The sequence below is a fragment of the Camarhynchus parvulus genome, chromosome 10, assembly GCF_901933205.1.
Source record: "Camarhynchus parvulus chromosome 10, STF_HiC, whole genome shotgun sequence".
NCBI classification, from domain to species: Eukaryota; Metazoa; Chordata; class Aves; order Passeriformes; family Thraupidae; genus Camarhynchus; species Camarhynchus parvulus.
This window is the reverse complement of record NC_044580.1, coordinates 16,170,979-16,186,293: the sequence shown is the minus strand read 5'-3', so window position 1 is coordinate 16,186,293 and position 15,315 is coordinate 16,170,979.

The following is a 15,315-nucleotide window of genomic DNA, read 5'->3' as shown; positions in this document are numbered from 1 at the left end:
TTTTAATTTTTGTTCTTTTTGGCTTAGCTTGTTTTTACTCTCACTTTTTTTTGTTGTTTTTTTTTTGCCTTGTAGTAATAGATCCATGAAATAGATCTCCACACGCCAAGTTGGATTCTAGGATCCTTGTGCAAGACCACTGGACTTGCAGGAAATAGAAAGCCTGAAATCAGATCAGTTCCATGATTTTAAAGGTGTTTTAGTTCTTCCAAAACATTAGCCAGGATTTACCTTCCTATGGACAATCTCTAGAAAATGACTGGGATTTTCTTGGTCTAGTTGTAGCTACCAAAAGATTAACTTTTTAAAAAATATCCCATCTCTGAATGCTTTTAGACCCAATGAGTTAGGGACATCAGGAAATCAGGGGAAAACTTCTAAGATGTATGTGGCAGAATCACAACACAGGATCATTCACTTATGGCAGGAAGATTACAGAACAACTATTTTATTGTTATTTTTAGCAGAGCCAAAGTGCAACGTGTTATTGGCTAGCAACATCAGGTGGCAAACTGTTAATGCATTTAAGGCCCTTGTTCAACAACACCCATAAACATGTTTCCCACATCTGTATCTAAATATCTGCTCAACTTCAATAGGTTTTAAGCATGTGCTGAGAATTAACCTCTGTGCTTTTCCTGATGTGGGGCGCTGTGTAGGTAAAATATCCATTGTAACATCACTGGCAGGTTCAAAATCCAAACTCCAGGTACCATCAGTACGTAAGACTAGAGGTAAGAAGGTAGATATGCATTGGCAGAACCAAGATTTTGAGGTTGTTTTGAGGTTGGGGGTTTTCTTGTGTTTTACAGATTTCCAGATGTTTAGAACGAACAGTCCCCATGCAATTTTTGAACATCTCAAGTAATCCACCCTAAATAAAGTACTTGTGCCTTTTGTCACCTCTCAAGCAGCAGTGTTTGAACTGCTGGTGTTCATCCAAATGAAATTATTTTGAGTCTGTGACTTCCCCGAAAATCCAAGGTGTGACAGTGGGGAACAGAGGGACTCAGACATCCAGAGGGGAAACGCTTCTGAGGAAGACCTTGGGTCTGTAGAGACACAAAGAACTGCTCTGTTACACCACAGAGAGCTCTGAGATTCACTTTTATCTAAGCTTTGTCTTCACAGGTCCATCCCATTAGAAGATAAAATTAAACTTAAGCTGGCACTGATATGTCTACTCACTTATCAGAGGAAAATGAATAACCTGTGCTGCAAATTCAGCCTTTCTTGCTCACATTCAGCCTTTGCTTACTTCATATCCAGAAAAAGGACGTGAAGTTTGAACCATGTCCCTCTTATTTGTGTGGTTTTTCTTTCTGCTATGCTTTTAAAAGTAAGCAACTCATTACTACAACACAGAAAAACATATTAAAATACCCATTTCCTATTGGAAATTGTCCACCTTAAAATGAAAACCAAACCATGCCTTTCTTCCCCAATAAAATCCTACACCATTGCAACTGGAACTAATTTGGTGGTAGCCTCAGAAACCAAGCAAAAGGTTCAGATGCAAGGAGGGAAGAGTGTCCACAGCCAGGTCAAAGCTGTGGTAACCCTGCAAGGCAGCCCAGGAGGGGCTTGCACAGCTCTGGCTGCACATGGTGGGTGAGAGTGAGCCTCCAGCTCTCCAGGCTGTCAGTCTGCCACTGCTCACACACACTAAATCCACTCTGGTATTTAAAGAAGTGGCATTATTGATCCTTTTCACTTTTTTCCCCCCCACCTCCATTCCAAGGCCACTACAGGCCACTGAGAAAGAAAAAGAGACACACACATACACAGACAGACTGCAGAACTCAGGCAGCACTTTAGTCCTAAGTAACAGGTACCAAAACCACTGACCTTGATGCAATATTTTTAATCAGGGGATAGTAATATACAGCCCAGATAACACTATATTTTCTTTATTACCCTGAACTGTACTTAATTGATATAACTCCATGGGAGGATTAGCTTTTATACAAATACCCACACTCTGTTGTATGGCCATTCCCTAAGGAAAGCACTGCTCATATATTTCTCTTAATGTGGCTTTGCAAACTGGTCATTGCACAGTCATATGCTCAGCAACACTACTTAGATGTTTAGCATTCATTGATTATTTTTTTAAATGCTGAAATTGGAGCGACTGATGGTTGCTTAGATATAAAATTCTTAATCACTAACTACTAACATCTTTGGCTCTATAATTATCAGACAATTTTTTTTTACTATCTATATATCTATATATTTATGTATCTTCAGTTGTAGTGTTTAGATGGAAAAACATATGTTTTAATAATAATACATGTTTTACATGTATTATTATTATATATAATAATAATAATGTTTTAATAATAATGTTTTAATTATAATAATCATATCATATATGACAAATTAAGACAGAATAACTTGATCCTTAATTCAGCTGCTTTCTGGGGTGAGTGGAGGAAGAACTGGAAACTCCAAAGTCTTTTGTTTCCTTTGGGTGAGGAGATTTACACACCACCTAAGTGTTAGCACATTTAGCAGCTTCAAGGCCAATTTCATCCTGAAAGGAAAAGCCAGAGCCATATCTGCTCTGCCGCATGAATTTGCATCCAGATTTCAAACTAAGTGAAGATGATGTTAAGGAATCTGCCGCGAACATAAATTCTGTAAGAAGGTGGAAAACACAACGGATTTGAAAAGTACCATAGTCTGTCAATGCTTTGGCATGTCAGAAGGGAAAATGAGAGTCCATAGGCCAGTTTAGAAACCTATGGAGTGACCAGTATCCTGCTCTGCCTCCTAAACTTAAGGATAAAATTATTTTTATGTAAGGGGAAGAAACAGTGCTGCTCAGCAGCATCCAACTAATCTGCAGTGGTCTGCATATTGAGAGAGAGATAACTCACCTGGAAATTGGGCCTGTCTCCTGACAACAAAACACCCTTGATTTAACTGGCAGTACCAGGGAATCACATCGATTTTGGATGGTGAATCATATGCCTACATGGAGCTCAGAATTACAGGCTTACAAATGTTATCACTCTATTAGTGAATTTTCTTGGAAGTACTGAAGTCTCCCTCACATCCCCAAGGCAGAGAATCATAGGATTTTCAGGTTGATTTTGAAAGACCAGAATATACTTTCCTAGTTCTCACAGCTACAGGGGTAACTGCAAATATCAGATCTGAAAACATCAATTGAGTTTACATGCAAGACTCCGAATCCACAGGGCAAAAAAAAAAAACCAAAAACCCATGACTATGACATCTGTTAATTTTTACAGCCTACTTTCTGAGGAGAAAATGTATGTGATCAGAAGGTGTTTATGCTGGGGAGAGGGAAGGACAAACTTGACAAAAATAATGATGCTCTAACAAGCCTTGTGAAAACGGGTGGCTGTGTAGAAGTGACTGTGGCTGTTTCATCAGTGGCCAGAGGGAAAAGCACAAACATGGGGACACACAGGACTAGGCACAAGAGCACCCACCAAAGAAACTGCAGCTACAAGAAAACCTGAAAAAACTGAAACTGGCAGTAAATTATGAAAAAAACAAATCATGAAGAAACAGTTTCTTTTGTGCCAGAACTTACAAAACTAATTGCTTGAAAAAAGGACTCATGATTTCAAAGCCAATCTCATATTTTTTGGAAGTTTACAATTGGCAATGAGACCTAAAGCAATTTGCAAATATCAGGCTGAACAGTACTGCTCCAGTGCAAGAAAAAGTTACAGAATCAGAGCACTAAACCTTTAGATGATGCTGAAAAACAATTCCTGATGAAGTGACCTAGAGCATCCTGCACATGGAACTACAACAGGCCAGGGTGAGGAGTGAAACAACAAGGGAATCAGAGCAGCAAGAGAAGCCCAGGAAAACACTACTGTGTACAACCAGAGAGATTGTGCTGCTAGAGAGACTTCAACACATCTAATTGATACTGAATCCATAAGGTTTAAATACAGTGTACGCAAATTAAGACATCTACATTCCAACAAACTCATCCAGAAGAGCTCGCGCATACCAGAGCCTCATTTGTCTGCAAGGAATGTGCAGACATGAAATCTGGCCTGTCTGCAGATTACGTTCTCAGGCACATGGTCAGGAGCTCATTTCTGGTTTCCATAATCCCATGTGTGCATATTTATTTATTGGCCTCTGGATATATCACAGACTGGATCCTCTCTGCTCTAGAAGCTACACAGGGATCTGCTGCCTCATGTGTAGCTCATCTGCCTCATGAGGTCTCTCTGAGGCTCAGGAACCACCAGGTGCTGCTGGGGACATCCCAATGTCTCCTTGGGTTCTCAGAACCCAGCTGAGAAGTCCAACAGCCATGGCCAACCTCCAGCATGCTCTGCCTGCCTCTCCCTGCTGAGCTGCAGGCAGCTCAAACGCATCAGGAAAGAGTGAAGATTCCTCTAACACAGGCCTGTGCTCCCCATCCCTGGAGGTGTTCCAGGCCAGGCTGTGGATGTGGCATGGGACAGCCTGGTCTAGTGGAAGGTGTTCCTGCTCATGACAGGTGGGTTTTGGAACTGGATCATCTTTAAGATCCCTTCCAACACAAACCAGTCCATGATTCCATTATTCTGTACTGTTGGGTTGTCTCGAAGCCTGGCACATGAACCTGCACAGTTTCCATGCAACAAACCTGTTTCGTTGACAGAAATATCTTAATTACAGGAGGGTCACAAGCCATTTTACACCATCTGCAGAACCAGCCTGAAGCCGGGCTGGTTCCTCCCTGGACATGCTAAGAACGTGACTGAAAACATCATGTCCCTCAATTTTAAATGGTTTCCTTATCACAAAATATTTGCAGCTGAGAACAAGATTGGAGTGCAATTCTCAACCCACTTCTCTTACCAAAAAATATCAGTAAAAGTGCCAAATGCAGCAAAAAAAAAAACCAAAAAACAAGCCACAACCCCAAACCTCCAATTAAATTAAGACAATACCAAGCATCTGTGTGGTTTTCTTGTCTCACTTCAGCGAATCTGAAGAAGAGTCATTGCCTGCGAGATACACCAGAAGTCTTTTGTTGATATCATAGTGCTGACAAGTGTAATAGTGACAGCAACATCATGTGAAATTATAACAGGAATCTTCCTTTCAGCAGTAGGTCTTGATAAATTGGACATACTGATTCCTGCTATTTGTTGCAAGGTAGTGTGGCATCTCTCCTTTTTTCCTTAACAGGCGCTAATTATTGAGCATCAAATAGCGTAAAATATAACAGCTGTGCATACTGTCAGTGCTATATGGGCTGCTGAAGGTGTCTGTGTGTGCATATGCCAATGTGTGAGCAACTGACAGTGGGTGGTTTTGCTGTTTGCTTTATAAATGCATCTGAATAAACTGGATTATTTTTCAGGGCGGTGGAAATTCAACTGGTTTACAGCTGAGTTAACAAGGAGCAGCCGGTTTCTAGAATGCTTGTGATGACTTTGCTGCAGTGCTGGAGGAACAAGAGTGTTTCAGACTGCTGGGCATGGCTGGGAGGCAGCTGAGGAACATGAAAGTTCTTGAAGAATAATGACATTTTGTCCTGCCCTGAATGCCCATCTCACAAATCCCAACTAAATTATTAACATGTTTTTAGGAATAGCAAATAGGAAGTTCCAGCATTTGAAAAACAGGAGAAGAAAAAAAGAGGGGGGAAAAAATATCAAGAGAAACCAAAATCTTGATGTACTATTTTAAGCTTTTATAGGCAAGTGTGCCAAATAGTGGGAGCAGTTCAAATAGCAGGTGAAAGTTTGCTGCCAAAAGCTTTCAGTCCAAAGAAACTTTTTCCTTTGTGAGATGATTTAAACTGTAAACGATAAATACCCTGGTACCTCCCTGACCAAGATAACAACCTCAGGGAAAAAAAAAAGGAAAAAAAAGAAACCCCTAAAAATATTACTGTGACCTGTTTTATGGTAAGGTCAGGCTCTTAATCAGTTTTGGGGTATAGCTCTTGAAACGAGAATGAAAGACTTTCTCCCTGAATAGTTTGCTCTCCTCAGGTTATAGTGAAACAAAATATGTAAAGTTTTTTGCTTCTGAGTGTTAGAGCTGCTCTTTTAACTTTCCTTTTAAGTTGGAAAAATGCAGTGAATAGAATCATTCTTTTCAACTCAAAACTTCTTCATGAAGGGTTGAGTCTTTTTTTTTGTGGTTGCACTGGTACTAACACACCAGCTTCAGATGACCTTTACAAGTATCACATGGAGGCTTTATCCTGATTAAAATGGTTTTCTACACAGAAGGGGAAGGCCTGTGACACCACTCCGAACAAAACCTCTGCAGGACAAGGTGTAAAAGGATAAAATACATTGCTTCCTCTAAGAGGAATGGAAAAAAGGACTGAGAGATTCTGAATAAGAGAGAGACATGAAAACCTCTGTTTCATTTTGATTAATTCTGCACAGTTCTTCTTTAAGCAAATGACTAATATGGCCTCTGACCCAACAGGAGAATTCTTTTAGCTCCATCCTTCAGGAAACCCAAAGAAACAGTGCTAGGGTTACACCTAATGCTGACCTACCTCATCCATCTGCTTTCAGTGAGCAAATGTCAAGTTCATATTCTTCTCCCATCGATGGAGGGGTGGGGAAGGGAAGAGAGAGAGGATAAAATTGCAGTAACTTAATACAGGCATCAAGATTTATTTACTGTTGACCACAGCTGGTGGACTTTTTGTATCTTGCATATGTGCAAGGCTGCCTGGGTCAAGGTGCATATGCCAATGAGAGAAAAGCAGGGATAAAGTGCAGGAGAGAGGAAGGCCTGAGGATGTAGAGAACCCACAAGGAATGAGAGGCTGCAGAGTAAATTTATAGTTATGAGATCTGAGCCCAGAGGGGAGCCTGGGCAACAATGCTCCCAGACCGTAAAAACGCGCCAGCTGCTGATGGGCGTTAATGGGGAAGGGGGTTATGGAGTCAGGCACTGGGCAGTGCAAGTGCTGGGGGGTGGACATTGGGGAAGGGAGATGTTAGAGGGGTAAATGAATCAAAAGGATGGAGGTGGTGATGTTGTGCTTAAAACTGTGTGTGTGTGCCCTGCTTCTGTCGTCACCTTCCAACACGCACGGGTAAAAAATTAGGGAACGACAAAACCAAAAAAACACAGAAGAAATCAAAAGAAGGATTCAGGGAATAGGACGAGGAGCCCAACTGGCATTTTGTGCTGCTAACGTGCGTGACATTTCAAGAGCTGCACTTTGCATTTCCCTGTTAATTGTTGTGCCCTTTTGCTCCCCGCACGGTGCGTGCCATGGCGCTCTGAGCTGGGAGAGCCCATGGATGTGCTCGTGTGCACCTTGGGATCACAAGTCTCCCACTTTCAATTAGCAGATGAATAAAGGATGTAGGACAGGGGGTTATTTTCGATTGCATATTTTCCATTAAAATATTTTCTTTCTCTCTCTTCCTTCTCCTCTCCTCTAATAAGTCTCCCCTCTCTTGAACCCACACTCAGACCATCAGAGAATCCTTCCAGCTGCTGCTCAAGGAGAGCCAGTTACTCCCCACAACGACACCACAAAACACCAACTTTGATTGTGACTCCCAGCCCAACCAGCAAAGAAAAGAAACCTGCTCTCTTTGAGTAGTCTGGAACCTGTTCTCCCCTTTTGAGCTGGAATAATGGTCCTACTCAGGATCCACTGGATCAGGCCCAAGCTAACTTAGTTAAAATGCAGGTAAAAGTGACTTCTAAGTGGAGAAGTATCTTTTAAACAATTTCAAAGTCGGTTTTTTTTTTCCCTCTTGTTTACTAAAAGTTCATTCAATCTCATTCCTTTTCAATGAATATCTGATAAACCATTTAAAATGATTCTCAGCTGAACCTGCATTTGATCAGTATGGGTAAAAACCAAATATGCTACAGCTAAACAGGCATTTTTTGACATACTGAAACAGATTTACTGAAAAATAAACAAATAGAGTAGAAGGCTATTGAAACACAAGAATCAGTTAATGATGAGTATCTTCTAACAAAATTCTGAGACTTCCCAGACTTCTAGGTACAAGATCATATATCACTCTTCCCACCTGTACTGTGCTATTGTTTGTTGCACATAAACATTCCTAGAAAATGCTGGAGGCATAGACCTAGTTTGAATTTGCGTATAAAGATGATGTTGTACAAAGTCAGTGACAACTTTCAGAGTTCATCTGCAAAACACTAATGAAATATTGAATTAATTGTAACATATTCACTGTAGAATTTTAAAGGGAAGACCATGACCTTGTTTTTGACATAATTCACTGGTTAAAAATGAGAACAATTTAAAAATTTGTAAGCCACACCAATCTCCACTATACTGAGCACACTTCTTTCTGCCACAAACTACCAGAGAATATCCCCTTTAAAGATAAAGCACATGTTAACCCCTAAGAGAGTCACCAAGAGTAAATGTTGCTGGTATTTTATCCATACAATTGCACTCTTTTTCCTTTTTTTTTTTCCCTAAGAAGCAGCACACTGGTCAAACATACCAAGTGCCTCCTGTTAGAAGTTATCACTTCAGAAAGGAATTTGCAATCTGTACCACTACAGCCCTTGGATGGGATCATGAGTTCCTAACATCCCCGGGTCTGGCCTTTGAGCAGAACTTGAGAGGAGGTGGGAGGAAATGAGAGAGAGAATGAGAGAGAGAGCAAAAGGATGAAGAAGAAAAGCAAAATAAATCAAAAGCAGCTTTCTTGGTAACACCAACATCTCAAAGGCCAAGTGTAAAAGGACCAGGGCTCTAATGATATCAATTAGGCTCAATCCTCTGTGTCATTTTAGATATATTGTACCCGCTGAGTATACTTAAGTCCATATGTATAAGGTCATTTACTGGGTCCAGAACATAACAAATTATCAGCAAAGGGTTTGGGGTTTTTTTTTCCTTTTCTCCCTAACACTTTCCACTTTCTGAAATAAATTATAGCTCATAATGGTTTCATGTTGGGAACTAATTTTACTTAATTTTTTTTTCCTGCTGTACCAGGGGAAATGATTATTATATCATTGCATATGTTCATTGAACAATGAACTAAAAAAAATATGCTTGTTAGATTTTCTTGGATATCTTTCCACAGCTAAGACAGGTGACTTCCTTTTGAGATGTCATGGTATAATTGGAATCAAAGGTGCCAAAGAGATAGTCTCTACAAGACATTATCTGCCTTGGCTAATCTCTCCCAGCGTCCCTCATTACACTGTGGGCTTCTTCACAGCAGCATAATTTCATATTCATTCTGAAGAGAAATAGTAAACTGCTAAGAAAAGCAGAGCAAGAGTCTTCAATATTGTCTGTTTGAATCTCTTGGCAGGCCTTCAGAAACATGTCATCTTGTTCTATCAGCAGCATCTCAGGATGTGGTGACCACCTAAAGGCACACTTGAAGGCTGACAATAAACTTGTGCTGCTCCCTACACTTCCTCTAACAACAGGCTTCATGCTGGATTTGCCGTCATTTTTCAGTCCCTTGGAGAGGAACTATGCCAATTTGGGCAAACACAGCGGAATCTTGTTACATAAATTGAGTCAGTTCAGACTGTAGCTCAACTGTGCTTTTCATGATTAGGCAGAAATGTTTTTACTGAGGATACACAATTATTGCGCATTATGTCCAATGGCAACACCATTTCCCCTGGAATCGTTAGAAAGAGGATGTTTGATCTCCTGCAAGATGGGACACCTGAAGCTATGCCACACACAGGTCTCACAGAGCAGTGTTGTCATTGCCACTGGGAAATACATGGTATTATTTTCATAGGGGTTACGTGTGCCTCCTGCTCTCACCAGACATCCTGTGGGCACCCCCTTTGCCAATTAGCACCAATGAGATCAATGAAAGATTGATTGGTCGGGATAGGAAAATCAATAGTGTGGTGGTCAGGGCACTCACCTCAGCTGTGGGAAAGCCAGGCTCAAGACCCTGCTCTAATGAATGCTCAATTATTTATGCAAAGCAGAATGGTCTGGCAGAACAGATTGAGGAAGTCTATCACAGCGAAATGACCCACTTGGGTCGGAACAGTCCCCAGGGATAGGGAAGGCTGAGAAACTGGAGCCCCTGGCTTGAACCAGGAAGACCCCCTGGAACACAGAGCTCTTTTTATTTTCCTTTTTTTTTTCTTTTTTGGTAAAATGGCAAATTTCCAATCTAAATTTCAGTTGAAGCAAAATGGGAATTTCAAACAGCTCTGCATGTAAATCTGTCCTACTGATCCCCACTCAGCCATGGCTAAACCAGTGCCCCTGGGTAAAACAAAGGTTGGTTCAGACCCTGGCAGTGTTGATGTGTAGCCAGTGACAACCAGTTGGCCAAGGGATTCTTGATTACAAGCCTTAACATAAAACTCAGCTGTTATGAACTTTTTATCACCATTTCTTGTCATTAAATCTTGCTTTCAACTCCCAGCTTTTTCCGTCTCCTTGATAAATGCAGTGCAACCTAGAATTTACTTTTATTCCCACTCTCCTTCCTTTGGTTCTCTTCCTCATTGAGGACCCGAATGTCTACTCCATATATATTAAAGGGGAAAAGAAATATTCTGTTTACCTTCTATATTTATTGCAGTATATATGTTAGAAATAAAAGGAATATATAGAAAAAAAAAAGCAAGAAAACAGCCTTCAGCCTGGTTCTTCAAAACACAAAGTTTCAAATATTTTTTTTCTACCCTTTGTATCCTTGTTCAGTAGTGATGGCTCCTCTTTTGTGCCTCATGCCTACCTATCCTGTGAACTGCTCAGGTTGGAGACTGCTCCATCCCTGCACCTATTCCTGGGACATCGCAGGGAGCACCAGACTCTGGGGCCTTTAAGGGCTCCTCAACTGAAGCAGAAGCACTCATCTTATTCCTCTCATTCCTCCCAGCACAAAGGAGTGTTTGAATGTCATGCCTGCACCACCCCAGATGCATGGCTTGCCATGATTTCATTCCTCCTACTGCAGGGAATTAAACAAGGCCTCCAACTGGGAAGTTTCATCACCTTAAACTCCCTAAACACAAGGGATATTCAGCTCTTGCAAAATCCAAACTACACTCTGCAAAACCATCTACCTCAATCCATCTGGAAAGCACTGGGCTGGCGCTCCATGGTTAAATCCTTCAGGGAACTTCCTGAGGTTTGATGGAATCTTAAAGAGGTGGAGTTCAGGCAAGGTGGGAAGACTCCTGTTGCTTGTAAGCAGAGGTGCAAGCACAGAGCAGGAACTGGGCCTTAGCTGCCAACTCTGAAAAAAAATCTTTACTAACTTGAGTTAGCAATTAATGCACTAATATGGAAAACAACAGCAATGGAGGCATACTTAGCAATGGATTTTCCAAGATCCCTCTTCAATACATTCCTCCCATCTTGGAAAGGCACTTCCTTCACTAATGCACATGGAAGAAAATGAAAACTTGTGTCCACAACTCAAAGACCAATTTCTGTTCCTTTTCTCCTACTCCACATCTCCAGTCTGTATGAATATTACTCCCCTACTTCTATTTCCACTAATTGAATCTGAATACTAAAAAAGTGATATGAAAGCCAAGCAGTGAAGTGTCTCTACATGCCTTTTAATTTTTTTTTTATTTTTTAAAAAGCTTTAAACTGAAAAAACAATCTGATAAATTAATTCTCAGGTGTGAGCATAAAATAAGACGTCCTTTAGGAGTTGGGAATTAGCCCAAGAGCATCAGAGATACAGTGGCAAAGGGCATGCTTTAAGAATACCAAAAAAGATTTTGTAACAAATTAAGCTGGGGATGAAGCTGTGCCTGATGTTACAGGCCATTATTATGCACAGTTATGAAACACTGGTATGCATTAATAATAAAGATCAGTGTCGCCTTCTAGGGAAAAATTGAGCATTCTTTTAATTAACTTAAATTTTTCATCAAATTGATTGAAAAGCTCTCATCCTTTTTTACTTTCATGTAGCTCTACATTTTATGCCATAGGCTGAAAGCAGTTTTATCTCAAATACTTGGTGTTTTTGAAAGAGTCCATGTGTTATGAATTAAAAAAAAAAAAAATCACAGTAACAACCTAGAAGCAAGCTGGGGCATGAAATGAGAGAAAAAATTGGTAGTAGCTTTCAAGTAAATCACTTTTTAAAATTTGGTGTTTATCTTTGAGGGAAAGAAAGGAAATGTCTTTTCCCTGGCAGCATGGCAGGGCTTTGGAGGGGTTGGACCTGAGCACAGCATCCAGCTGGAACTGGGGAGAGCCCTGAGCTCTTCTCCATCACTGCAGGCTCCTGCTTGCTTTGGTTTCTTCTTGAATTAAAATGCTGAAAGCCTACAGCTCTGCTCATGTAGCATGAGGGTTCCAGCCCTTCCCAGAGGACCTGGGTGGGACCCTGCTGGATCAATTTTAGGGCACTTGTCCACACGCCTGGACAGTTTCTCTGGTGCCATCACATTCCACTGCAGCAATGCAAGGGCAGAATTTAATGCTAAGAATTTGGGCTTTCTCTAACAGGAAATTTTCAGTCTGTTTCCTGCGTGGCAACCTCATTCCCAGGACAGCATGTAAGAAAAATTTATCCACATACACTGCTCCACTCACTGATCCTTTTGCAGAGCAGGGTCTGGAGCCAACACTGCTCCCATTTGATATGGGGCAAGCCAATCTCCCAGAGCAAGGGGATCCATAGCTACTCATCCAGGGGGGCTCAGGCATCCATTGCACCATCCCAGCTGTGCTGAGGTCCTCCTAGGACATGTTTAGAGCACAAACACACACACAATCCCTCTGGGCTGGGTTCAGAGGTTCACAGAGCTTTGCCCACAAACCACATAGGTAGGGTAAGGCGCTCCAAATTCCAGCTGTGAGAGCACATGCCTGTAGACATGTGAAGTGAGAGACATGAGTATATACTTTTAAACCTATTCTTTTTTTTTTTTTTTTAGGATGAATGCTTAAATGGAAGCAAACAGCTCACAGGTTGCTATTGGCATTGCACTGCTCAGTATCTAAACCAAATCAATGGAAGGTTTTCATTAAGATCAGCATCCAACCTTTTGGATCCTGAAAGAACTAAGGGAAAAACAGGAAGGAGTGAAGGGGAAAGGGGAGACAAATGGATAGAATAGAATATTTTCCTTATTCATCACAGAAATAGATTCATCTTCACAGTTTATATTTCCTGTGCATCTACGCCATCACGGTCCTTCCCTCCCTGCTACCTATTAACATTCTACAGTGACTGAACAGCAACATTTGATATTTAAAAACACAGCCTACAGTCATAAAAGCTGCCCACGTGAGAGCTGAGGGGATCAGCACAGCACAGGAGCCATGGGCCAGGGTACTTGTATGGGAAATTACTTTTTTACTGGAAACCTCCACGGAACAGCTGTGCGCGTCAGGCTGATTCTGCAGCTGACATTTCTATCTGAGCTGCAATGAACCAATATCCCATGCTGGTGGGAAAGGCCACAGGAGATGCTGGATCCAATTCTCCCCTCCCTTTCAGGGGTGTAAAAGAGGCGCCTAATAAGATTTCATAGCTATAATGCCGCGCTGAGGATCAAGCCGATTCTTCTGGTGGAGATGAGAAAATCAAAATCCTGCAAACAATTCTGACTGCAGGATTTCATTAAACTTTTCATAAAGGTAGAGATGTGAGAGGAGTTCCAACCTCATTTGTAATCAGCAGCAATGTTCTCATTGACTCCAATAGGGCTAGGAATTGCACCTATTAAATATATTATTCTCACAAAATTCTAATTGAAGCAATTACATCCTCCCATCCTAAATCCCACCTGGATTTTCAGCTGGATATTGTATTCTTCAATTTCTGGCCTCATACCCTTGTCTAGTGTTTCTGTGCACCATTAAACAACTGCTGCATTTCATATCTGAAGCAGGTGCAATTACATATCAGGTTTTTACGTGTGAAAAGTACTTTAGGATATTCTAGGGTGAAAGGTACAATATGACTATGAGATATTGAGCCTTTCTCACAGTTAAATCCACTTTATGGCTCCACACATTTCTAAAGAAGTGTAACTTAGAATTCAGCATACACTCTTCAGCATAAAAGAAACTCTAGGAAAATAATTTTGATTAAAACACATACAGTGCAAAAATACTTTCATTATGTGACCGTTTCAAGCAAAATTTCCAAGCTGCTTTTAAAAAGTCTTTTGTTGCCATGTTCACAGTTGCTAATAAATAGCTCCTAATCTATATTTTTATCCAGGCCCATTCCCTTCTTACCTTGCCATTCTTTTAATGTGTACAGCACCTTATACAGCAGTATCCAAGATTAAAGTTCCTCTCGTTGACATAGAATGAAGGCAAATTATTCCGTTTGCAAGAGAAGAGATAATAAAGGGGAGTCTATAGAAATACTTTGATGAATTATATAGTGGCAATTTTCTGACATTAGTAATGTAGGGCAGAAGACAGTGTTTCTGATATATAGATGTAAATTCATCATCCAGACTGCATTAAAGAAAACTACATAAGATTCCTTGATTTTTGGATTGCTTACAAGAGCAATCAGGAAAATGTTAGAGTCTTTTCCAAGGAAGCTCCCTTAGTGCAAAAGGTGAAGAATTACATAGATGAAATAGGTACCCTTTTGTGCTAGCCATCATAAAAACAGAGCCAAAAGACTTGCAGCAGCCTACACCTACATATGGAGGGAAGGGCTTTGTACTGTAAGCTGAATATTCCACAGCTGGAAAAACCAGTTCTTTATTTTATATATACAAAGAGATAGATAGATAGATAGATAGATAGATAGATAGATAGATAGATAGATAGATAGATAGATAGATAGATGTTTTATATATGTCTATAGATATGGATTGGTTTGCTTGTTTGTTAACAAAGATAATATCCAATTCCCAGTTTTTAAAATGAGGTATGAAAGACCAGCTGGTGGAGAAGGAGAGCAGGACATGATGTAGACGGCACACAGTAAGGCCCAGGAAAGGGATCTCAGCAGTAGCTCACAAATTTTGTTTAACAGTTTCCTTCTACTGAAGTATTCAAAGTGCTTCATTAGCGCAGAAAATATTTTTAAACAGGATAAACTACTCATCTGATAAAGCGAGCTGGTTTTAACCCGAAATTTAGGAAAACAAAGTAAATTGCAGCTTCAGTACTTTGTACCAGGAACTTGGTGGTCTTTTAATTTTTCTTAGTTAAAATCACAGAGAGGAAAGTTTTGAAAAGGAGTACCTTGGGGGAACTTTCTTAGATGTTAGTTGTTCAGATTTCTGTTACTCAGTCTTTCTATCAGATGGAGAGAAGGTTGGAAAAGCGTAGAGAAAAAGGAAAGAAGTAGGAATGAAAGGATATGTTATAAAAGTTAATAAATCAGTTTATCAATGGCATAA